Below are 27,580 nucleotides of genomic sequence, written 5' to 3' on the forward strand. Positions count from 1 at the left end.
GAAGACACTGCTTAACAATAAAGATGATCTTACCAAATCCCAGAGTAACTAAATAGAGAATCTGAATTTCCTAGGCAAATTGTTGAGCAGTACTTCCCAACCCTCATCAACTTGGATGTCTATACAAAAGAGAAATAAATCTATCTCATTTATTATTTTTGACATTGCTAAAGTAGCCAAGTAACTGTTTCAGTGGATTAATTTTCTAGGATGGTTTGAATTTCAAAAAATAACATTCTGAGTTTTTTTTTTTTTGCCATAAGTTTCTGAAGTGTTCCCAAAAGTTCAACAAGTTATTTATATTCATATCTCTGATACTTCTTTTATCCTGGGTTGATTAAAAAGCAAACAAAGCAAAATAGGACATTTATTGGATAATGTTTTCTTAACATTTTAGGAAAATATGTTCTTTAGTCAAAAATTCATGCCCCAAACTCATGTCTACCTATTTAATCATAGGGCTAGCCTTACGAAGAAATAAAAAAACAACACCCCCACCCCCCCAAAAAAAATGAGCGAAACAAACAACAAGTTTATCACAAAGATTCTCCTTGGTGTGTTGAATATTCCCATTGGGTGACATTTTTTGTCTTTTTTGAGGCATCCCTTCTTGACCTTCTAGGTCATATCATATATCCCTCATGGTGATGAATACATGACCAAAGATCAACTATTATCAACCATGCCAGGGAAAAATCAAGCAAATCCATTTTTAATTTAAAGGGTTTAAGCAATGGAATGTTGGGAGTTATTTGTAAAGTACCAAGGGATATTATGAGTAATAGGATCTTCCATACGATCCACTACTTGAGCATACCTCTTTGGCCTCGATTGTATGTTTGCCTGGGACACCAGCCTCACGGTAAATAAAGCTCACACTAGGCGTTTCTCTGGCTTTGACATTTACTTGAAATTGTAGAATTTGTAGGCCCTTTCACTATCAACTGGTGGATATGGTCATGCTTGAATCCTAGTTGTGATATACAAAGTTGTTCTCTCATCATCTGGGAAAGTTAAGATCTAGATGTGATGGCTGTTAGGTGCTGGCTGCCTCAAGGGAGGGTGCTAATGTCTCTAAAGTGGAGCAGTTAAGACTATAGGTTTCCACATTAGAAATACTCGTTGAATTTTGCATCCTTGCTTTATTTGCTGGGTGATACAAGTTATTTAATTTCACTGGGTCAGTCTCCTCAGTTATAAAACAGAGCTTAGAAGAGTATTGGAAGAGTATTAAGTGAGATAATTATGTGGAGTTCTTAGTGTAGGGTTTGTCACACAGCAGGCACCCAATCAACGATCTTGTTATTATTTTCACCCCTGTCCTGTGCTCCACTAAGAGCTCTTGATGCTTCCTCATGCACTAGTCTTGCTTACTACTTCAGCCTAGTTTCTTGCAACCTATAATAGCTGTTGCTATGGAGAATGGTGCTGCCTTTACAGGTTGGAGATGGTGCCCTGGTACTGCTCCTTCCTGAGATCTCACAAGATTAGACAATGATGTAGCAGTGCTGTGCTGATACCCCTGCCCAGAAGAAAAGGAGCAACCTTGGGCTGAGCCTCTCAGAGTTTCTTTTCAAGTGTATAGTCTTACTAGGAGTACAACGGAAAAGAAAATATATCAATTTGCAACATTTTCTACCCATTCCCTTCAACTAACTATACTAAAATAAAGTTGCCTAGATCTATGCTTTTTCTTCACATCATGGCAAGCAGAAAATGGCATTTGTAGAGGCCATCTGGGTAAATGGATGAGACCCTCTGTGGCTGGAAATTATGGATCCAAGAACTTTAGCTGCTCCAGGTTCAGTCCTGATGTCCCTAGAACTGACAGCAGCAATATCTTCACCTATTTGTAGCACTGCAGTAGGGTTTACACAAAAGATAGAAGGTTTTCTGTGCTAAAACTGGGGAAATCCTGGGCAAACCAGAACAGGATGGTCACCTTACATACTGGTTAGGAATCTTTGGACTAGACTGTAGTTTATACCTTTTGCTGAGTCAATGAGTGAGTGAGGAAAAATGGAGACTCTGGTTAGTCTAGAAGACTAACCAGCTGGATTCATACTGGAGAGGGCAGAGTTACTAGTGGAAGAAATATTGAAAGGGGGGAAAAAGAGTCAAGAATTTTAATATGTCTTCGGGAATGTACTTTTGAGGGATTACTTTTTGTGGAGAGCTTAGAGTGATATAAAAGGAGACCTCGACGACAGATGTTTTCCAGTTACTAAGGGGTCCTATTACCTGTTAACATGAGTGGCCATCGTGGTGACTCAGTTTTGTATAGGTTAATGCTGGGAATCAGTCACAAGGCCATGAGAATTAGGTCAGGGGTTATCTAAGAAGCAGGTTTTGTGAACCTCTCAACATAGCTTTTCTTTTTGATAGTGAATCATGTTTCTTAAATCCAACTTGTGTAGTCGATTCTTTTTTCTGACAACAGGGCATTCTTTCTCAAAAACTTACCAACCCTTTTAACATCTGCTTTACTTCTTTGGTGTTCAAATTCCAGCTGTGATGTAGCTTAGGTGTACTGTGGGTACCTCAGGTAGTCTATATGTGATCAGCTCCTTTTCCACACTCAGCCCTCTAAATTCAATCTTTGCCTCACTGATTGAGATGCTGTATTGACTTTAAAACGTTTTATTATCTTCCATTAAATGTTCTTTATTTTTACTAATAATTTATTTTTATTAATTCTTCCCTTTACTCATCATTCTTCATGTGATCAAAGAAGGGAATTATAGACAATGTGTTAGTCAGTTTTTCATTGCTGTGACCAAAATACCTGATAAGAACAACTAAAAGGAGGAAAAGTGTACCTGGGCTCATCGTTTCAGAGATTCAGTTCATGGTTGGCCAATTTACTGCTTTGGGCCCAAGTAAGGCCGAACATCATGGTGGAAGGGTGTGCAGGAGGCAAAGTGCTCAGCTCATGGTGACCAGAAAGGGTGGAGGTGGTGGGGAGAGAGAGAGAGAGAGAGAGAGAGAGAGAGAGAGAGAGAGAGAGAGAGAGAGAGAGAGAGAGAGAGAGAGAGAGAGAGTGAGAGAGAGAAATCAACCAGGGGAACAAGAAATATATGCCCAAGGATATAACCCATTGACCTAAATTCCTTCATCCACACCTCACCTGCTTATAGTTATCAGCCAGTTAGTCCATTAAAATGAGGATGGATTAATTAGGTTCTGACTCATCTAATCATTTCACATCCTGCATTAACACAAGAGCTTTGGGGGTGGGAGGCACCTCATATCCGAACTATAACAATCAATCACCCTTGTAACTCAAAATATATTCTGCCTTGTTTCTCTTTTTCCTTTTCCTTTTTCTTTTTTTTTTAAAATAATTTTATTTAAGTAGACCCTGGTACATTCTAGGAAGAGTGAGTTGATAAGCTTCAGTAGCACTGATATTCAGCCAGGCCATTTCTTCCTGGCAATTCACCCCTAGAATTTGCAGGAAAAGATATCACATGGTAAACACCAGTTACTAAATAATACACATAGCAATGGTAGCTGTCAAAATGACTTCTAAAACCTGAGGTCATGGAACTTGGATTGAACTTGCTGTGGTTTTCCTTGTGGTACTACAAGATTTATTGAATGCAGTTAACACATTCAAATTATTTTACCTTGAGAAGTTGGTTGCTGAGTGGACAAGCAACAATTTAAGAGATAACAATAGGATTTAAGCGGCCTTGACAAACTGAGGTGAAAAGACAAAGGGGAAAATTTAAAACAGAGAGCAAAGGAATGCTAACAGTTAGGAAAGAGAAAAAAAAATCTTGCATTCAAGGAAGAGGGGTAGAAACCAATTATCTGAGAATGTGACAAGAAAGATCTTTGGATGTTAGCAGATAGAAAGGAGAAGAGAAGTTGGAATCCTATTACTGCTGCTCTTTAGTGTGCTAGGTTCTTTCAAAATGTAGGAGTTTAAGTTAACAGGACCTGTGCTTATCTTCCACAGGACATTGATGATGACAACTTGGCTCTTAAAGGAGCCCTGAGAACTTCCTTCAGTGTTGGCTGATACTGGTCCCCAGCAGCTTAGATAATTTTCCTGTCCACAGAAGAGGTAGTAAGTCCATGCCCTCTCCTTTTACTTCAGAAAAATAATTTCTTTTGGTTTAATCCAAAGTGCAGTGGGGAAGCCTTTTGTCCTCTTGTGAGAGGCAAATATGAAGGAGAAGAAATTCATTAATTCTTATTACAGTTTAATTACAGTTTCAGTATGGAGAAATACTATGGACGGGAGGAGATAAGCTATTCAGAAGAGAAATTTTACCCTATATCATGATTTTGCAAGCCTTCTCTGCCTAACCTGGTTGAAGCAAGGATTTCTGGAATTTTCCCAAGTGTTTTCCTGCTTTCATTTTAACTGTGTCATATTTTCTTCATAGCTGTCTCTAGATCAGATTTGGTTTCAAAATGGGATTTTAAAATGAGTAAGTATTTTAAAATAAAGTTGTAGAAATGTATTTATCTCCAGATACCAAAAAGAGTTAGTTTTTATAGGGCTCTCAAACTCTTCTGCTAGGTTAATTTCAGGGATCTGTGAAAAATCATTAAAAGTATATGCACATACCCAAACTCACAGGACAAAGAAAATGCAGGAGAATCAGGTTCTAGAAAGGGCGGCAGCTAATTCTTGCATGTGGAGAGGTAGGCATGCTGTCAATAGTCTATTTTTAGAATATTTTCACTTGTCTAGTATGAAAAGGAAAGTTTTAAAAAAAAAAAGGCGGGGAGGAGAGGATTTGGAAACCAAGGTAGGATGAGGCTGTACATGACATATTTAAAAAAATTCTCTTTTAGATTTATTATGGGAAACTAGAATAGCTTGTGGGGCTGTGGTCAAATGTAATTTCCTCAGACCTGCTTTAGATTTTTAGCAATGCCAGAATGGAAAGGGAGCCAGAATAAAAATTTGTAACAATTCTTTCTGTTATGAAATATCATTTTTCATATTTATCTTAGCCAACCTTAGAGAAGGTATTCTATTCACCTTTATTTTTTAAAATTTTCAATATTTAAAAAAATATTTTTTGGTTGTTGATGGACCTTTATTTTGTTTATTAGTATGTGGTGCTGAGAATTGAACTCAGTGCCTCACACATGCTAGGCAAGTGCTCTTCCCCTGAGCTACAACCCCAGCCCTCCTATTTACCTTTAAATTTCATCTATTTGGGGTATTTCATCCTTGAAAGGACTCCAATTCTCTTTCATCCAGTCAGACAACGATTCATTCCAAAATATTCAAGTGTCTACTGTGTGCCAGCCACTGTACCAGTACTAGAGAAACAAAAATGAATATGGCATAGCCCTCCCTGTCCTCAAGGCAGAGCCCACAAAAGATCACACAGCCTATCTGGGGGACGTAGAGATTATCAAGTGAACTACGGTAATATTGGATGAAAGGGGATAACACAGAGTATCTGTGGGCTTAGAAGAGGCAGTAATGAAGTCTCCTGGGTAGATCAGAGCAGGATCAAAGCTGGATATTGGATGAAAAGAGTTCACCAGGGAATAAAAGTGGACATTTCAGTGAGAGACCTGGAGAGAACGCAGCTGGTGGCTCAGATCAGGAAGGGCATTGTCTGCTATTCTAATGACTTTAGACTTTGTCCTATGAGTCCTGGGGAGATATAAAGATTATTTTTACATAGACAAATTACATAACCAATGCTAAAATTTAGAAAAGTCACTCTGATGACTTCCAGGAGGGCAGGATCATTAGAATATTCTAGACCAATTTGGGGGAAACTGTTATTTCTTATCTAAATAGCATTAAGTCTTCCAATCTACAGACATGGTTTTATATCTCCACTTCTTTTGGTCCTTAATTTCTTAGCAATGTTTTGGATTTTTCAACAGTTCTTACACATATTCTATTAAATTAATTCATGAGTATTTCATGTTTCTGATAGCTGGCATTATTTTAAAATTATAATTCCCAATCATTTGTTGCTAGTATTTAGAAATAATATTGATTTCTATGTCTTGACCTTGTATCTGTGACCTTGCTAAACTGGAATATAAATTCTAGAAGCTTTTTTTTGGGTAGATTCCTGAGAAATCTATAAAATGAATATGATTATGCTGTCTGAAAAGAGAATTTTAGTTTCTTTTCAAATTTGTATGCCTTTTTTCTTTTCCTTTTGCACTAAGACTTCTAGTACAATGTTGAGTAAAAGTAGTAGTGGCCATTTTAACATTTCTCCTGATCTTAGTGATAAAGCTTTTAGTCTTTCTTCATTAAATACAATTGAAGCTGTTATTTTTTCACAGATACTATTTTTCAGCTTAATTTTTTTTCTTTTCCTAGTTTCCTGAAAGTTAAAAAAAAGAATGAATATTGAAATTTATTAATGATTTCTCTATAGCCATTAAATTATTATACTTTTTCCTTTTATTCTGTTACTGTAAATTATTTATTATTGTTAAATAATTAATTATTGCTTGGTCTAATAGTAATTAATTAATTAATTAATGCCTTATTCTCATTATGTTTTGTTGAAGTTTTTGTCTTGGCTTTTGAAGAATATTGTCATGTAGTTTTGTTTTAATGTCTTAATTTGGTTTTAGTACTAGGATTGAGCTAGTGTCTTAAAAGTGATTTGGGAGCTGGGTGCTGTTGTGCAAGCCTGATATCCCAGGGGCTAAGGAGTCTGAGGCAGGAGGATCTTGAAGAGCTAAGCAACTAAGTGAGACTCTGTCTCAAAATAAAATACAAAATAAGACTGGGAATGTGGCTCAGTCATTGAATGCCCCTGAGTTCAATCCTGGGTGCAAATAAAATAAAATAAAATAAAATGATTTGAGAGACATGCACTAATGAATAGCACTGAGCTTTATCCCCAGCTCCACATTCAATTTCTTTAATAGATTTATGACGTTGAGATTTTTCTATTGCTTATTGTTTTAGTCAGCTTTTACAATGCTGTGACCAAAAGACCTGACAAGAACAATTAGAGGAGGAAAAGTTTATTTGGGGGCTCACAGTTTCAGTGGTCTCAGTCCATGGATGACTGACTCTGTTGATCTGGGCCCAGAGTAAGGCAGAGAACATCATGACCAAATAATGTGCCAGAGGAAAGCAGCTCAAGACATCATATCAGAAAGAGAGAAGATAAAGAAAGCGCTGCTCATCAAGGACAAAATATATACCCCAAAGGCATGCCCCAACCTCCTTCAGCCACACCCTATGCAAAAGTTACAAGAAGTTAATACCTATCAGGGGATTAATGCACTGATTAGGTTAAGGCTCTCACAACCCAATCATTTCACCTCTAATTTTTTTTTTTTTTTGCATTCTCCCACACATAAGCTTTTGGGGGACACCTCATACCTAAACCATAATACTTAATCAGTTTTTGGTAATTTATATGTTTCAAGAAAATTTCCCATTTCATTGACGTTGTTATTTTTTTGCCAAATTTTTTTAAAAAATATATTTTATAGTTGTAGATGGGCAGAATACCTTTGTTTTATTTGTTTATGTGGTGCTGAGGATCGAACCCAGTGCCTCACGCATGCTAAGCAAGCGCTCTGCCTCTGAGCTATAGCCCCTGCCCTTTGCCAAATAGTTTTGTAATAGTTCTTTTTCCTTTAACATCTGCAGGATGTTTAATGTCTCTACTTAATTCTTGATATTCATAATTTGTCTCTCTTATTTTATATAATCACTTTAAACTACCATGTCTTTTCTAAGTGGAAATTTAGTTGCATTCCACAAGTTTCAGTGTTTCTTCTGTGATTTTCTTTCTAACTTAACTTCCAAACAAGAATTTTTCTAGATGTTTTTCTATTATTAATTTCTATTTTAATTGGTTGTAATAAGGTAATATATGTGGTATGAATTTAATCCTTTTTAGTTCATTGAACTAATTTTTATGGTACGGTATTTGGTATGCTATAATGAAAATATCATATGCACTTGAAAAATGCGTATTCTGATATTGGATGGAAGAATCTACAAAGGCCAATAAGCTCTGAATGGTTGATAGTATTGTTCAAACATTTCACATCTGAATGGATTTTCTAATTGTTTGAATTACTATTGAGGGGGCCGGAGATGTAACCAAACAGTAGAGTGCTTGCTTAGCATTCAGAAGGCCCTGGGTTAAATCCCAGCACTGCACACACACACACACACACACACACACACACACACACACCAAGAAAAAAAAAAAGGAGAGAGAGAGAGAGAGAGAGAGAGAGAGAGAGAAACAAATGCTGATATGTCCAATCACATTTTGTATTTGTCTTCCTTCACTCTGTTAAGAATTGTTTTTAATATTTCAAAACTTATTGAACACATACAAATTTAGACTTGTATCTTTTTGATGAATTGATCCCTTCATCTTTTTGAAATGTCCAACTTTAACCTGACAACATTCCTTCTTGCAATGTTTACCTTCTCTGACATTAATATAGACAGTCCAGCTTTCTTATAATTAATGTTTTCATGATGTATCTTTATTCCATCCTACCCATATCTTTGTCTTTAAAATAGGTTTCTTAGCAGAGTGGAATAATGCATGCCTATAATCCCAGCTACTCAGGAGGCTGAGGCAGGAGGATTGCAAGTTTGAGTCCAGCCTGGAGAAGTTAGTGAGACCCTATACCAAAATAAATGTTTAAAAAATATATGGGGATGTAGCTTAGTCTTAGAGCACTTTCCTAGCATGTGTGAGATCCTGGTTCAATCCCTAGTACCACGAAAAAAGAAAAAAAAATCCTTGTAAACTGTATACCATTGAGTTTATAACTTGATCTGGAATACCCCCCCCAAAGACCCAGCTAAGTGCATATTTGGGAGGTAAAGGAATCTTTAAGAGACAGGGCCTTGTGGGAAGTTTTAGGTCATGAGGGACATGGCTTCAAAAGGAATTATGGGATCCCAGTTTCTTCCTTTCGTTTCTTTAACTTGTGTTAAAGTTTTGCTTTGCCATATTCTCCCACCATGATGTGCTGCCCCCATCCCCACTAGAGGCCTGAAAGCAATAGATCTGCCTGATCCAAAGTAAACCTTTTCTCTCTATAAGGTGATTATTTCAGATATATGTTAGAGTAACAGAAAGCTGACTTACAGAGTTGGGTATTAGTGAGGACTTATTATGAAAAGTCTGATAATCTCTGTCTTTAAAGGAAAATATATAAACTATTTACAGAAGTAATGATATAATTGAGTTTAATTATACTATCTTTTTATTCAATTAATAATTTATTGGTGCATTATAATTATATGCAATAGTGGGATTCATATGCCACATTGGTATTTGCACATACAATTTGAGCACTTTCATTCCACAGGACCTTCCCTTTCTCTCCCTTTTCTTGCTTTTCCAATCTGCTTGATCTATTTAATTCTACCATTTTGCTACTTGTTTATTTTCATTTTTTTTCTGCCTTATTTTATATTAACTTAATACTTTTGGAGTTCCATCTTATTTCCACTAATGATTTATTCATGGAATTCTTTCAACTTGCTTTTTTGATGAAATTTTAATTTTTTCTTTTTTTTCCCCACAAAAATATTTTGATCACATATAAATTCTACTGTGGTAATTTTGTTGTTTCTGTGATGTACTTTGGCTTGCATAGTTTCTGACAGAAATTCTTCGGACATTCTTTTTTTTTTTTTTTTGGTTCCTCTATGTGTTTTCCTTTGATTGTTTTAAATTTTATTTTGATGCTTGTTTTCAGTATTTTTTTTCATAATATACCTTTATGTGATTTTCTTTATATTTTTTTGTCATTGAGCTTTTTTGATCTGTTTGTTGATAGGTTATTCCAAATCTGAAAATTATCTTACATTATTTTTTCCTACCCTCCAGACGCCAATCACATGTGTATTAACATACTTGATATTCTACAGGTCATTGAGGTTCTGTCAATTTTTTAGTGATTTTCACCTTGGAGTTTTATTTGGATAGGTCTATTGCTATTGCCTCCAGTTCACTGATTTTTTCCTGCTATAGTGTTTGTTGTTAATTGCCTCTAGTCAGTTTCATTTTTGACTATTTTAATTTCTAGATGTTTCTTTTGGTTTTCTGTATGTTTTTCATTTCTTTCATTATTATGATTCTTTCTTTTCTTTGCTTCCTTTAATATGTGAAGCAAATATAAGTATCCAATCTTCTAATTAAGTCTCTATTATTTCTGGATGTATTTTTATTAATTGTTTTTAATTCTAAACTGGTTGCTAGACTCTAAAGTTTATTTTTTTGAATTGTTGAGTGGTGGATATTTCTGTGTTAATGTGAGTTTTGAATTTTGCCTGAAGACAATTGCAGATTAGTTCGGTGTCTCAAAGCTTATTTTTCAGCTCTTTCATCTTGAGTGGGTATGAAGTATCTTTTATTTTAGAGCTAAGTTTATCTTCACTCTTAAGGCATGGACCTTTTACAGTCTACTGCATGCCTTGTGTCTTCAGCAAAATCTCTTTATACTTGCTGGCAGGAGTTCAAATTGTTCTATGCCCAGCCCTGTTTTAGCTCCAGGAAGTGTTCATCTCTAACTCCCTGGTAATTGCTCTTTTTTTCCCCCCTCAGAAATTGTTATTGTCTATTCTCCTAGGATTTCACCTTAAAATTGGGCAGATTGTTCCTTAGCCAAAGATTCAAGGTGACCTTTACACAGATTTCTGGAATTCTTTCTCTATGTGGTTTTGTACTCTTAGGTACATTGCCTTAAAAGTTCTAGCAACTCTGGCTTCCCTGAATTCCAGCATATCTGCTTAAAAGAGACTGCCAGGTCCTCTTCTCTGAGTCACCTGGGCATGGTAACATTCACCTAGTCCCTCAGACCCCATTATCAAGGGTCTTAATGGTTGTGCTGCCTGTTGTTCAGTATTCGAAAGTAGTTTTTCTTGTGTTTGTCCAGTTTTCTATTAGCCTTCCTCTTTTATGGACAGAAATAGAAGTCAGTTTTTCCTCTTGACTCTCAGCCTGTCTGCATTATTTCGTTTTTTCCCCCAGTACTCTGGGCCCAAGTATCTGTTTCATTCTTCCTTTTTAGATGGTGAGGTAGAAAAGGCTCAGACCTTGTGCACAGGAAGTGGGAGCTAACAGAAGGAGAACAGAGCATCTAAAAGGCCAGCAGATCTTTCTACTTCTAAGTTTAATTCCTTCCTTATAAAGATTCCTGATCACTGTTATGCTAAAGATTCTCTGTCTTTTACCTAGGGAAGATTGTTCCCTTTCATTAGTGTGGTATATTACTGTTAAAGAATGTTTAATTATATTTCTGTTTTAATGAACCCTTTTGCTCTTTTTTTTATGACTCAGGTGTCCCAGCAGGTGATGAAAATGTTGAAAACATTAAAATATTACAAAAATGGGAGAAAATCTGGGTTTCAGGTATGGTGGTTATGAGAACATTCTTGAAGTTGATGTTTGCTTCTCATAGAAACATAGTTGAAACGTCTGCCCACAGTCATTTATCATTCATAGTTCTACCTGGGAGAGTATTTATCTAAGAGCTGGGGAGGCCAGCACAAATATCCTGGAAAATGAGTCCAGGAGATAAAGTAGATTTTTTCCCAGATGACCTGCTTTTTCATATTTTTTACTTTATGACTTTGACATAACTGGTTCTTCCTTTATTATCTCAAAAGATACTCGGGTTATTTTTCATAGGCACTGTTTTCTTTAGGTAGAATGAAGCCACCTTAATAAATTAGTTGAAAACCATATTTACAAACTTTTCTCTACCCTTGAATTTTAAGAAAGTGATATTTAATATTGGCAAATATTTCATACTATGTCATAATTTCATTTTCCCTAGAATTTATTATCACGCAGTGTATTCAGTTGTCTCTTACAGACTTATTTCTGGAGCACTACCTCTTCTGTCTGCTCCCCCCTATCCTTTATGGGGTGCTTCTTTGGCTTCAGCTCTCCGAATCTCAAGGATCACTGTTCTTTAAACTTGTCCTTCAGGCTTTGGGGTAACAGCTTTTCTCTGATGACAGCCTGGGGGTCCCTGAGTCCTTTACTAACCCCTGTTGGCTTTATTATTCCTACCTATACCTCTGTAAATAGTTCCTTCATTAAACTCTCTTCACTTAAACACTTTTGAGTGTGGTTCTTTTTCCTGCTAGGACCCTGAATGACTTAGATCTCTTTCCAAATATTGTTCAGAGAATTCTGTTTAAAACCTAAGTCAAATAAGGCCATTGCCTTTGTCCAAACTCCTCAACCATTTCCCGTTACATTTAGAATCAAATCAGAACTTTTTAAAAGAATCTCATGATCTTGACTTTCCAATTTCATTTTCTTCCAATCTCCCCCACTCTCTCTTTCTGTTCTAGCCACACATCGTCTTTCCCTGGAGCATATCATGAACTCATTTATACCTTTGGACCATTCTTTCAGTCTAGCAATGTCTTCCCTTCGAGTTTCACATGACTGCCTCCTTATTATCCACATTTCTGCTCAATTTTCACCTCCTCTGAGAGAATTTCAGATCATTATATCTATCCCAATCACCTCCCTCAATATTCTGTATCTTATGACCCCATTTTACTTGTAAATAGCAGTTGCTACTATTGGAAATAATTGAACTTACTTTTATATTTATTCATTGTCTGCCTCTCCACACTGAAATGTAAGCAGCTATATTCAGGAAGTTTGTCTATGTTGTTTATCATTGGATTTCCAGAGCTGAACTAGTGTCTAGGAATGCTGTGGACCTTTATTCATTGAACAAATTTGTAGTTAATTTCATGGAAGATCTAAATAGTAAATGAAGCTGTTGAAGTCAAAGAATTTGTAATCCTCTGGAAGGTGAACTGACAATGTGAGTTCCTTCTTAGAAAATGAGTCCTGTTCCATCTCTAATTCTAGATGGAGGACAGGATCTATTGGTACCAGTGTGAACAAGTCAAACATGGGAGAAAAAACATGGTAGATCAGAATGGAGCTGAGAACATGGAGAAGAGTGTGAGGAGGGGGAATGAAGATTACAGGCCAAGGTATTAATGGGAAGAGTCGCTCTGTTTTAAATGGGGGAAATTCAGTAGGAAATAAACCTTAAGCCACACCAGCAAGCGTTTGTCTTAATAAAGGCCAAGAAGAACAACAGGCGCCATAGAACCAAATCAATTTTAAGTCACTGAAACAGAGAAAGTTGTGGGAGTCTGAGGAAGACATCCACATAAGACCTATTTTAGCATAACCTTAGATCCTGAGCACAATCCTATGGTTCTTTGCTTCTCCAGTCCAGCATCTGTTCCAAGGTGGCACACTTACTCAGTCATCTGATCAACCATAGCTTTTCCTGATCTCCTAGATGTCAGTAAGGAAGTCTTGGAGCTTCTCAATTGGGTTTGTCAGTGAGTGAATTTTTTTCCCCAATGGAGTTAACAATTCTAGCAGAAGGATTCCCTCCTTTTAAGAGGCCCTCCTCTGTAAAGTTGGACTCTTTCAGGAGCAGGGCCAAGGCATCTCTGAAGAGCGAGCTATGCTATATTTCCTCTTCCCATTTGAAGCTCAGCTTCTTCCTCTGGCTGCAGGAGACCTCAAGATTCTGGCTCTTCTCCAGCAGACTAAACATCGAACAGACCCCCGGTCTATCCATCCTGTCTTTTAACAATAGGGTGGTGTATCTCATCACTAGGCCCATTGACTTCTTACTTACAGCAGGGCAATGCTACCCATTGTCTTAAAACTTACTCTCATTAGGCAAAGGGTGAAAAATACAGTAATTTAAAGAGTTCAATGAAATATGTTGGTTACAGATCCTCATCCCAGATGAAACTGATCTCTCCTTAGTGGAGCCTAAAATTCCCCATTGTTTATGGAACAGTCTTTAAGCCTCTTTAGACCTTGGAACACTCTGTTTCCACACAAAAATTGGCAGAACTACTTTAAAAAGTCAGATAGCTAGGCTATCCTGAGGGAACTCTTCTAGAATAGTTCTATTTAAAAGAACATTCTTTGATAATGAAAATGTTCTATTTCTGTGCTATTCAATGCAGGAGCTACTAGTCACATATGGTTGTTAAATACTTGAAATGTGAACAGCTGAACTTTAAATTATATTCAAATTTAAATTATTTAATCAGTCAATCAATCAATCAATTTTTGTATGCTGAGATGTGAACCCAGGGTTTCACACATGCAAAGCATACCCCATACCACTGAGATGCACTCCCAGACCTAATAATTTAGTTTTGCACTAATGTGATGGTCAGTGGTTGCCATGTTGAGCCTCACAGTTCTGCTTACCAGGACCTTCCAGCCCAAGTGCAAAATTTGCACCTTCACTTGTCTATGAGTTATGCTCTAATGGAGAGATTGAAAAGACTCAGACTCATTTTGGAATGGTACCACATATATGCAAATATACATCTTATTTAGACACCAAAATGTGAGTGATGTTTTCTCTTATTCTATTCATTCTGGAAACAGAGTAACTGGAGCTGAGTAATGCATTTCTATTCCCAATTACTAGTCACTTCTTTATTTGGTATTGATAAAGCATGGTCAGTGTGTCTAGGGAAACCTCTGATATTGTCTTTTTTGATTCAATTCTGACAATTCATTCACAACTAATCCTCATATTATTCCTTCTTCAATGCTCATACAATCAAAAACTATCAGTTCTGAAAAATCTCTTACTAACATTGCTTAAAATCTATCCTTGAAAGTACAGAGCCACTGTGCATTGGATAGAGACTTTCATTAACAATATTCTAAAGCTTTAGCAAACCTGCTTTTTCATTTTCTCATAGAGTTTTGTAAATGCTGGTCTCTGGTTCTTTTCCAAAGTGAAAGGACTCCATTTGTGCTATCCATAAAATTTCCCATGGTTTTCCGAAGAAGCAGACACCAAGAAGGGATAAACAGTTAGAAGTTCTATTCTAGGAAGATGCCATATAGGCATATGAAAGGGAATAGAGAGGTACTTGGGAGAACCATCTGACCACTATGCAGATCTAGCCCATAGTGAAGGATGGAGAGATAGAAGGTTGGATGGAGGCACACATTTTTAGCAAAGTTATCATGGAATCCTGGAATTAAGTTTGCAAGAAAACATCCAGTGTCTCTCTGGAGTGGGATCTGCCTTAGAATCACTACTCCCCTCAGCCATAAGCTGGAGTAGTCCATGGGTGGGTATGAGTGGATGAGACAGCCTGGAGGCAAACATTGATATAGTTCTCTGAGCTGGAGATATTAGTCATTTTAGTCTCTATAGTAGGGTGTGGGCAAAGCACATTTTCATGGTCTTTATACCCTGAACAATCCTGATGTACAATTAATAGAAAAGAAAGAAAAGAGGAAAATGCAATTCTGAACATTACCTAGAAGACTCTTCTTTGTAACTTAGATTTATCCCCATTTATTCCCTTAATGTTAAGTCCAGTTCTTCCCTATCAAATGTTTCTCTTGGCTGCAGAAAAGGGTTTGAAATCATGTTCTTGCCACCTTTCTTGGCTTTTGTGATTAAGCGATAAACATACCCATTTACAAATGGGCCTGTACTGTATCTGGCCAAACAGGGCTATTTTGGTAGTTTGGAGATGAAAAAAACTGAACCAAAATAAATTTGTAAACCACTTCTGTCCAATTCTAGTCTTTTATTTCCAAAGTATGACAAAAGAAGCATTTGTTTTCTTTGTGTTCTGTTTGCCAGTCATTGATATCCAATTCTCCATCATTTTAGAATCTTTCAAGGGGCCTGATAAACGATATCCTATATCTCCATTCAATTCAGAATAATTGAAAAAACAAGAAAAAAAGAGTCAGTAGATAAGAGGCCAAAAATAACATTAATTACTAATACAACTGGAGGGTTTGACTTATATCTGAAGACAAGTTGGCTTCCCGAGGTGGAAGCTATAGTTTGGAGGCCACCTGTTCAGCTTCCTTCACATCAGAGCAGGTTGGGGTCCCCTTCTCCAAGTGTAGACTCCACCAAAGCTGTGGAGGAAAGCAGTTTCCTGAAGATATTCTTGTTACTCCCCCAGAGTCACTCCTCAGGGTCAGGTGAAATCGCTCCTGCTGTTCTGAAAGTGAATGAGGAAAGGCAGAGAGAGACTCAGGGGAGATAAATTAATGGATGGGAAAGCCAGTGGTGAGGAAGATACTGAAAGACAAAGTACCAAAATGACACATGCCTGGGAATATGCAGTGATGGACATTAAATAGGGCAATTATTCTCTTGGTTTGGGTGGACCTAGAATCATTCTCAAGCTTCTCAGTTCAAGTAATAACCATTTTTTTTTATACCTCTCTCTCTTTGGAGTCTTGAAAAATATGTTTTTCTTTTCTGTTCTGGTTCAAAATGTTTTTAGAGAAGCTCATGAAAGTTTTAAATTCTTCCCTACAAAAAAGTATATACAAACTCAATTGTTGCTTTGGTGTCTATAAAACAGATAGGTTTCTTTCTTGTCTCAGAACTTCAAGTCTTTTTATATACTATTTTTATTTTACACACACACACACACACACACACACACACTATGGGACTTGAGATTTTTGAAGGCCCTTTCTCTCATTTCTGTTTTCCTTAGCTTGCTTGAGTCTAAGCCAAAATCACTATAATCCTGATTTTTGAACTTGGGGAGCTTATGTGAAATGGTCCATAAACTCATTCTAAGAAAAGATTGCTTAATGCATTTCTGTATTACTGTGGAATTAAATCCTCCTTTTCAAACCTACTTTTACATTATCTTTTTCAGATCAAAAGCTCAACTTGAATTTTATAGATTTGGGGAAAGAATTTTTGTAATTGAGCCACTCTTTATTGTGAGGTAGTATAATGCATTGGATAAGAACTTAAGCACTGGAGTCAGGCACAGCTATATTTAAATCCTAGCTCTTTGACCTTGTGCACATTACTAGACATCTCTGAGATTTAAGTTTCTCACAAAATGAAGACAATAATAACGCCTATATCACACGGCTATGGTAAGGATTAAAGGAGATTATGTACTTAAAGCATTTAGTACAATGCTGGCACATAATGAACAGGCAATAATAATAAACTATTCTTGTTACAATTATTTTTATTCATCTTTATATAACATCTGGCATAATATAATATATAATGTATAATGAAAGAGGTGACACAGAAATAGTTACTAAGTGAATGACCAGGACAAATCCAGTGACCTTGGTGCTCTCATGCCCAAGAGTAGTAGACCTTACTGTAGTCTGTATTGTTATATGATGGAATTCAAAACCTCCCACCATTCAGTTCTTCTGTGACCAGCAGAATTTGTCTCACAACATGATGCTAAATAGCATAGCATCTGTAAATATTATTTCTTTAAGAGAATAGCTGTCAAATTCACACTTAGTCAGAGATTTCTCTCTAAGATAAGTCAGATTGTTTCCACTTGGTGAACATGCTCGCCAAGTGGTTCACTATAGAATCTGTTTTTAAACACACTCCAAATCTTGATGCAGTTCTTTTGGGAGTCAAAATCATACTAAGAATTGATCTTGAGAGGTAAAAATTATCTAACTAGAACCATTTGTTTTTATTTTTACAAAGATGGATAGGTAGATATAGATATTTTGAGATTAACTTTCACTGTTGCATAGATTCCAGATAATTCTCACCAAACCTTGCACCTTATTACGTCACCGAAGCTTTTTATATCAGGAAACTCAGGTTGAACAAGTGTTTGTTTCATTCCTCTAATGCTCGCTCTCTCTCTCACATGATTTCCCTCATCTGTTTTACAGATAGAATCTTATGAGGATATCAGCTTGCCAAATAGTTGAGATTCTTTTCAGTAATATAGAACCCAAATCAAAAACATTCCTGGAGACTAGTTGCATTTACAAATGTTATTGCTTATACAGATGTGTGGTGGAATGGAATAAAATTTTAGATATGACAACAAAGAATTATAGAAATATGAGGCTGCCTTCAGGCACATTAATATATACATGAGGGTAGAAAATATTTGGTGGGAATTATTACTAAGAATCTTTGAAATTCTATTTTGGACAGAGGAGTCCAAGTTAAAATCAAGGAAGCCAGTCAATATTTCTTAAGCACAAATTGTGTGCCAGCTACTGGTCTAGGCACAGAGAATGCAGTTGTGAATAAGTCCCAATCTACACTTATAGCCAAATGGAGAAGATGGACATAAAGCAAACAGTTGAATAATTCAGAAGTATATGAAGAAATGCAGAGTCATACAGAATTTAGACTAAGGGTAGGTAGGAGGAGGAGAGAAGTCTTGCCTAGTCTGGAAGGTTAAGGAAGGTCTCTCAAGGAAATGCTGTTTATAACAGGATTTGAGGGTGGCTTGACTAGGAGAAGAGGAGGAAAGTTGTTCTACTAGGTAAACGGAACTTTATGGGAAAAGGCCCATGCTGAAAGTTGAGAAGCCCAGCGTATTAGTTTGCTAGGGTTGCTGTTACAAAGTACTCCAAACTGGATGTCTTCCTAACAGAAATTTATTGTTTCACAATTCTGGAAACTAGTTCAAGATCAAGTTGGGCACACAATTAGGTCTTTCTGAGCATATGAGAAAGAATATTTTTCTATACCTCTCCCCTAACCTGTATAGATTTGCTGTCAATCTTTGGTATTCTTTGAGTTGTAGAAGCCTCACTACAATATCTCCTTATGTCTTTAACATGACATTCTCCCCGTATGTCTCTGTCCAAACATCCCTCTTTTATAAGGACACTAGTTGTATCGGGTAAGGTGATTATGGCTTCCATGATCATCTTTCTGTTTTAGTTCTAAAGTAACACCCTTTCTTCCATTGCATTGATTAATTTTCACAACTGAAACACATTTCAGAAATCATTTTTTTTTCAGTATTCTCTGTATTAGGTATTGTTCAGGCTCAATTAAACCAAACTGAAGAAGTTGAAGTAAAATACCTGTATTTTTTTCTTCTTTCTTATCTAAGAGTCCAGAGGTAAGTTATATCTATCTGAAAAGGCCTCATCTTAACTAATTATAATTGCAATAGCTGTCTTTCCAAAAAAGGTCACATTTTGAAGTTAGGTCTTCCACATATGACTTTAGGGAAGGGGGACATAGTTCATTCCATAAAGCCCAATGTGCCCAGCCTGGAAGTAGGAGAGGAGATAATGGTTTGAAGTGCTATCATAAAGGTAACTAAATTTCCAGGCATGTAACACATTTCTATAGGACCATTATAAAACATTTATAAATTTTAAGTGGAGAAATGAAAATGACGATATTTGTTTTTAAATAATTGGTCTCCTTCAGTGTGGGAGATAGATGAGTAGGTAGGAAATAGATGATCAGGTGGGTGAGGCCCCTATATTGCATCCCTACACTTTTATTTTAGAGCATCCCTTTAGCCCTTCCCTTTCACATCAATTCTCTGCACCCCAAAGACATAAATTGCCACTTAGCTGGCCATTGGTATATCCAAATCTCTTCAAGGTATGAAATGCACTCTTGGGAAACTTCATGCTGCTGAATTGATCTGTTACCTGCATGTTTTCTCCTTCAGCCATCAGTAGATATCAAACTTTAAATTTGCACAAATAATTCAGTTTCATTATATAACACTTTATCTCCTGAAATCTTTGAGACTTCATATGAAGGCTCAAATAAAAATATTGCTAATAAAAATAATTAATAACCAGTAAAATGCAATTTGTGTTCCACCGTAAAAATTTATGTTGAATTAAATATTTAAAACTGGGCATCTAATAAAATGATAGGTTTCTTTGGGTCCATTTTTGGGAAATGATTTGCATAAGCCAGAGCAGGTCTGAGTCAGTTCAAGTCTGCTGTCCCAGAACTCCTGGTGGCTCCCCATGTGAGCTGCAGGATTTCAGGTCTCTAACCTCCCATCAACTCCAAGCCCTCCCTGCCTGTTTTATGCTGATTGGTTAAAAACTACTTTTAGTGATCTAATCTTCTCATAGGATTATGCCTGAGGATAATGAAACTTTACTAAATGCCCGTGGGAATTTGAAGACAGCCTTTGTAATGAAGGCAATCTATTGTCATGCAGCCTGGTAGTAACCTGGAAGAATATTGAAAGTGATTAACAGAGTAATTAAAAGATGTGATGAAGGGGCCTCTAAGTCTGAGATGTTGAGAAAGAGGAGAAAAGGTCACCATTTAAAAACTGATCTTAAGCCTTAGCATGTGTTTCCATGATCATCATTGGCTGGATAACAAGGTTTATTCCACTTTTGTTTTAGTCCTAAAGCAAAACTTTCTTCCAGTATTGATTATTTTTTTTACAACAGAAACATATTTCAGATTTTATTTTCAAGGACTTTCTGTATTAGGTAGTGTTCAGATTAAGTTAACAAAGGAAACCAAACTAAAGAGGTTGAAATAAATATAGATATATACTTTTTTCTTTCATGTAAGAGTCCTCAGTAAAGGGTTTGTATCAGTGAGTCCCAGGTAGTGTCTCCAGTTGCCATTTCCCAGGCAGTGAGATGGGGGAGGGTCCAGGCCAACTGGCTTTATCTTTAAGAAAATGACATAAAAATTGCAAAGTCACCTGATATTCCATGGCCACTGGTAACTAGGAGGAAGACTGACAATATTTCCTCTGGGCACCCTTGTACCTACTAGTTTGCAGGGATTGATGGTTTGTATCATATACTCTCATTCTTTGAGAAGGTAATTAAGACCCAGAGAGGAAAATGGGTTAAAAATCACATGGTTTTTGAAAATAATTCCCAAACTTCTCGGAAGGGACACATTTTACTGAAAGTCTGATAATTGTCCCATGTCCCATTGCCTCCACATTGCTGAGATTTTTTTAAAAAAAACTGTGACAAAGGTCAAGAGTTTATCTTTGAAATGGCAAAAATTTGTCAGTTGGTTTCCAGGGATTTCTAGTAATTGATTTGGGGCACTAGTTTAAAAAACCTAAACTGATGGACCAGATTAGAGAGATAATGGTAAACTTCCCTTTGCTTTCTCTATAATAGTTTTTTTTTTTTCCATACCAATATGCTGTCTTAAACCCCAAATCATATTGACCTATCTTTGCTTGTTTTACAGTTTTTCAAATAAAATATCCAGCTTTCTGAGGAAACCTGTCACTTTCTAGTTATCTATTTTACACATTGTCCTTCATTCTGGAATTACCACACTGTTGACTGATACACAGAACAACACAAGAAATGACATATAATATATGACCATTCTATTTCTATAAATACAAATTCTTAGTTCTTGTTTGTATAGCTATCTTCCTACATTATCTTTGAGAGAAAAACGAATCTAGCAAATCTAAAAAACAAGTAATGGGTTTGACTTTCTTGTACATGTGTGGGAATTATAAGAATTATACTTTGTTTTGTTGCATAATATTAAAACTAATATTTTTCAGGAAGACCTAATTTATCCGCATTTTATTCTTAGAATCGTATCTTCTTTTAGGAAGTTCTTGACCAAACTTAAAAAAAATCACTGAGACATGTGCTTCAGGCTCTCTGGCGCTTTGTCAGGTAATAAGATTTTAGTATTCTGTTTCCTCCTGGTCAATTCAGGGGAAGATTGTTTCCTTGTTTTCAGTATAACAACATTTTAGCTCCAAAGAGTGCATTTATCTCACTTACCTACTGAAGAAACCCTGAGGTTGTAGTTTACTGATGTGAAGATTGTTGAATGCTTGTGACTAAACACTGAATCTTTAACAGGGCTTCAGGAAAATATATGTTAGTATAGTCCTTGTTTTCTTTAAATATAGGAAAGGCAGTTTTTCTTACACTTTTTTTCAGCTTTTTAAATTTCCTTTGTGTGTTTTGCCAAGTCTATGAATAATGGTCAGATATTCACTGATTTACCAATGATTCCATTTACATGATTCCAACTTTACCATGGCGTGAAGGAGATCTGTGTTCAGCAGAAATCTTATTTCAGATCTTTTCTGGGGTTAGGATATGTGATGCTGGCTGCCACCACTCCAAGTTAGCCCTACTATCATGAGGACAAACGTCCCAGACTCTACCATTACAGTATTACAGTAGAATCACTGTCTTGCTAAGATATGGTGCTCTGCAGGCTAGATGTATTAAATGTATTTTTCCCTTATGATATTTTCATCATATGATGGATTTGTTGCAAGGTAACCCCACCACACACCGAGGAGCACCTGCTGAGTAGGAAAGTAAGGATAGCCTTACTCAAAATAATGCTCATTCCCAAATTCAAATTTCATTTTTCTTATCTTGGCTTCTTTCTATTTAAGAAAACTTTCCTCCCCCAAACTTAAATTGCCTACCCTCTCTTCTCTCATGCATACACTTCTAATTACATACCCCCTTATTCAGAACTAGGCAGATCATGCTAACTTGTGGCTATGTTAATAGAATCACATAAAAACTGAGGGAGTGAATCAGGAAGGCTGCACAGTGTGAAGGTTTTGCTTGCTTCTGTTACATAGGACCTATACCCAGCTCTGCCTATGTTTTCAGCCCGTGGGACTGGAGGTAGTATATAGTGCTACCTGTTTTCTTGCCTCAAGCTATGTGGTCTATCCCTTCTGCATTTATGTTATAAAATTGCTATTGACTTTGAATATACACATGTATGCTCCTTATATTCCCAATCTGTAAATTATGCTTTGGGAAAATACTTCCTTTATACCACATATAAGTTTGGAAACACTAGAAAATTTAAGACCTTTATGTATAAACCATTATTTTGTGTTCTTAGCTGAAGTATCACAACACTCCAGTGTAAGGAAAGATTATTAGTGATGTGTTACTAATAATAGTTATAACAAGGCAGTTTGCATATGACATTAAAAAATAAAAGGAATTAAAGGAGATTCAAAGTCATCTTTGCATGTATACAGTGGGAGAGGGAGAAGGGTCATGATACTTGTGATCTATTAATAGGCGCAAATTTTCTCCTTCTGGTTTTCTCCTCAGACTAGATTTATCTGTGATTGGGATATGCTTACCACTTTTTTTTCCACTTTCAAACACTGCTGTGTGTGTGTAAGAGGGGAGAGGAAGAGAATTGACTTGAATTCTTTGAAATGTTTAAGGAAAAAAATAAACTGAAACTTCAAAGGCATTTTGCATTGCTAAAGATGGATTCCTTATCATCTTTGAGATACAAGGAGTTTGAAGTTTTGGAATAAACATTTCCCATATGTAAAAGTAAAATAAAATCCTATTTGGGAACATTGGCTATGGAATAAAAGAAATCCAACTGCTTCACAAGGCAAAGGCTGTATTTTGTGTGGTCACCACAACATTTTTGAAAGATTATTGTAGGATTAGCTGGTTTGGTTTCTCTTAGATAGCCAGAGTAAAGTAAAAATGAGGTTTCTCAAGTAAGAAGACTCAGTCAGTCCTCAGGACATAGTTGAGGACTAAGGAATGATTTTGATAGATTCTAGGAGTAGGATTTCCTACTTTTTGTATTGCAATTACCTTATTTCCATAAACCTTCCATTTAATTGACAGATTTTTACTGAACATGTACTTATGTACCAGGCAATATTTTAGGTGCTTAAGATATGTTAGTGGCAAGACAAAGATCCCTTATGTGTTAGGGATAGCATGTATTACAGTAGAATCACTGAGTGAAGTCTTTTGCCTCCTATCAGCTGTGTTTTGGAGAAAATGTAGTGGTGTCTTCTTTTTGAGTGAGATAGCAGAGACAAGAACACCAGATTGAGAATGGTTATGAGTGGCAGGCATGGGAAGAAGGGATGAGGAAGCTGGGAAAAGCCACAAGCAGGAGAAAATAGTTGGACATTGTGACATTGCACATGATGGAGACCCACATGGTAATTATTTGGGTATTAAAAGGAGAGGAATCCAAGAAGCTAGTGAACTGTTAAGGTATGCCTATAAGAACGTGAGTTTAATTCTCAAACTGTTGACTATTTTACCTTGAATGGAAAACAAAGAGATGACATCAGAAATACTACACAGGGAATTGAGCTTAAATCTCATTTATGTTTATTGCATTCTGAATGTCCTCATTTCTCATGGGTGCTTTCTGGGGAAGACAGACTGAGAATCATTGAGGGAGTATCTGTTCACCAGGGATACCAGGAATTGTAGCATCCAGCAAAAGTTACTTGTCCATATAATTTATTGAAAAGCACATAGACATCCTTTATCTAATAAAATCCTATATTTCTCATTAATTAAAGTTAGATGCAGACATCTTTATTTTAAACCCAATGGTACTTTTGTAAATATTTTTCAGTACATGGTAATTGTTATATGATTAATCAAATGATTGTTCTTGAAAAACAAAAAATTATGTAAGAATAATTTTGGCTATTAAGGTATTTTCCATCCATTATTCTATTTTCTTTCCAGAGTTTTTCTCCACTAATGAAATTATATTCATTTTATTTCAGGTAAATCAATAAGTATTTCCTTTATAGGTTCTTTGATGACATTTATCATGTTAAGATGCACTTCCAAATTCAGTTTAGGCTTATATTTAATAATATATGAGGCATTCATTTGGTTGCCTAACCACACAGAATATCAAATGATCTTTTTATTCACCTCGTGCTTATGGAGTTATTGACCTAAAACATAGGATATAGACTTCTGAGTAATATATGGAGAACTCATAAGAACAAAATAAAAATATTTCTATTTCCAGTGACAGATAATTAAGTTTTCTTTGGCTTATGTGTGAAAAACTTCCTAAACTACTGCTTTGTCTTAAACATCTCAATACCATTTTTGTAGTCCATGCCAGATTCCTAAAATTTATCTGTTAGTAAGGTCTCCTATGGTGAGCACAATAATTGCTTCCCAAATATGACTACCTCCTAGTCATAAGAACCTGTAAATATGGTAGGGTACATGAGAAAGGAGAATTAAAGTTTCTAATCAGGTGACTTTAAAAGAGGGAGATTATCCTGGACTATCTGCATGGGTCCAGGGGATACAACTGTCCTTAAAAGGGAAAGAAGGAAGCAGAAGAATCAGAAAGGTATGAAATCAGGAATGAAAAGTGCAGGAAAATACAATGTTGATGACTTAGAAGGTGGAGGACTGGGACCTTGACCCAAGAAATGTGGGTGGTCTCTAAAAGTGGGAAGAACAAGGAAATGGATTGTCCCCTAGAGCTCCCACAAAGGAAAGCAGTACTGCAGATACCTTGATTTTGGTCCGGGGAAACTTAGGTTAGACTTTTGCTCTACACAACGGTTAAGAGAACACATTGTGCAATTTGAAGCCTTTAAGTTTGTGAGGATTTGTTAGCGTAGCAATGGAAAACTTACATAGTTGCCATTTGCAGATTGTGATATCATTTTCTCAATGTCTTATGGGTTCTTTGCACCCTCTCTGTTTCTTTAGTCATACCTTGGCATTCCCAACCCCTTTCTGCCCATTAGAGGTGTAGATAAGTCTGAGTGGTCCAGAGTGGAAGTCATCATGGTGTCACCAGTTCTAATGTTTTGTTCAAGTATTCTGGTTGCCTCTGAAACTTTCAGCCTGTTGAATACAAGCTAGGATACCCTTCTTGACATTAACTTTCCCCTATCCACACCCTTAAGCTCCTAATAGACATCTAGAGTAAGATGTCTAGTATAGTCTATTATTTGTAATGGTGGATTGAGAATTACCTCACCAGGGTTTCAGCAAAAGAAGGACTTTCTATTCCTTAGGGAATTTTTTTTAGAAGCTAAAGGTTTAAATTTAGCTAGAATTTTGCTACCTCATTGTAATACCTTTAAAATGGTTACTTAATTCTTGGCTACATATTGTCCAGTAGCAGGGAGCATGAGTCAGAGGATAAGGAGTTGTGTTTTTTAAAAAAATTTTAATTTTTAATAGTATACAGTAAAATTGATATTTTGATAAATCTATACATTTAAATATATTTAATATATGTTTACTTTTTAAAGTTTTATAATTATACACTTTACTTTTTGATGTATGATCCATTTTGAGTTAATGAATATATAAGATATTGGGGTTTAGGTAAAAGTTAACTTTTTTTGCTAATGACTATATAATTCTTTTAACACCAATTGCTTAGTAACTTTTCTCCACTGACTTATCTTTACATCTTTGTTGAAAATTAATTGCTCATATGTTCATGGATCTATTTTTGTTCTAATTTGTTCTATCGATTCATGTGTCCATCCCACAATATTGTGTTTCCATCCCACAAGATTGTGTGTAAGGCCACACAATATTGATAAAGGTAACTTTATAATAAGTCTTAAAAACAGGCAATGTGATTCCTGCAGCATTTTAGTTTCTTTGCCTTTCCGTATGAATTATAAAATCAGGTTGGAAATTCAACAAAAAATCCTGGTGGGCTTTTGATTAAAATCACATTACATCCCTAGATCTATTTGGGAGAATATATCTTTACTACATTGAATTTTCTAATCAATGAACAAAGTCTGTCTCTCAACTTTGAAGTCTTTTTTGTTTTTTTTTCATCAGCATTTGCAATATTCAGCCCATAGATCCTGTATATCTTTTGTTAGACTCCCATTTAATAATTCATTTTTTGTTATTGCAAATGATATGTATTTTTAAAAGTGTGATTTTTTTCACTTGTTCATTGCTAGTATATATGAATAATATTGGTATTTTATACTTGTATTGACCTTGTATACTAAACTTCATTGCATATTAGTTTTTTTGTTGTTGTTTGTTTTGTACTGGGGATTAAACCTAGGGGTACCACTGAGCTACATCTCCAGTCTTATAATTTTTTTTTTGTTTTGTTTTGTGACAGGGTTTTGCTAAGCTGCTGATGGTCCTACTAAGTTGCTGAGGTTAGCCTTGAACGTGGGAAACTCTAGCCTTGGCCTCCCTGGTTGCCAGGATTAAGCTATGTGCCACACATTTAACCAAATCACATGCTAGTTTTAGAAGTTTTATTTTCTTTTGAATGACTGAGTTTCTATGTAGGCAATCATGTTAACAAAAAACTATAAAAAGAAGTTTTATGTTTTCCTTTCAATCTGTGTGCATTTTACTTCTTTGTGTCTTATTGCAGATGGTGTTGCATAGGAATGGTGGGAATTGTATTCTTGATTTGTTCCCATTATTAGGGGAAAGCATTCAATCCTTCACAATTTATTATGTTAATAGTGTTACATTGAGAAAGTTTTCTCCTATTCCTAGTTTCCTGGGAATTTTATTTTGAATTTTGGGATTGAATTTTTTTTCAAATACGTTTTATGCATTAACTGCTGTGATTTTTGTGGTTTTTCTTCTACAGACTGTTAATGTGGTAAATTATATTGATTGCTTTTTTTTTTTTGAAAATTGAATCATTCAAGCATTTCTAGGGTAAACCCCACTTGGTCATATTGTATTTTGTATTTGGGGTGTGTGTGTGTGTGTGTGTGTGTGTTGCCAAATGCAATTTACTAATATTTTAGTGAAAAGTTTTGCACCTATGTTCATAAAGGATGGTGGTTTATATTTTATTTTTCTCTGTTATTCATGTCTAATTTTGATGTAGAATAAAGCTAGCTTCATAAAATAAGGTGATGAGTGTTCCCTCATATTCTATTTTTTGAAAGAGAATCTATAGAATCTCTGTAATTTCTTTTAGTGTTTGGTAGAATTCATCAATGAAACCATCTGGGACCAGAAATTTCTGTTTTAAATGTTTACAATTATAAATTTTATTT

At 35.8% G+C, this 27,580-nt stretch overlaps 1 long non-coding RNA gene across 1 annotated transcript in view; it reads left to right on the forward strand.

The window, feature by feature from the left end:
* Positions 1–27,580, forward strand: part of LOC107158779 — a 43,939-nt gene that overhangs the window by 3,741 nt on the left and 12,618 nt on the right. Inside the window, exon 2 of the long non-coding RNA XR_001505649.2 lies at positions 3,965–4,072. This is a non-coding gene — a long non-coding RNA (uncharacterized LOC107158779). The remainder of the gene's footprint in view (positions 1–3,964; positions 4,073–27,580) is intronic.

The sequence above is a fragment of the Marmota marmota genome, unplaced genomic scaffold (genome assembly GCF_001458135.2).
Source record: "Marmota marmota marmota unplaced genomic scaffold, marMar, whole genome shotgun sequence".
Lineage (NCBI taxonomy): Eukaryota > Metazoa > Chordata > Mammalia > Rodentia > Sciuridae > Marmota > Marmota marmota.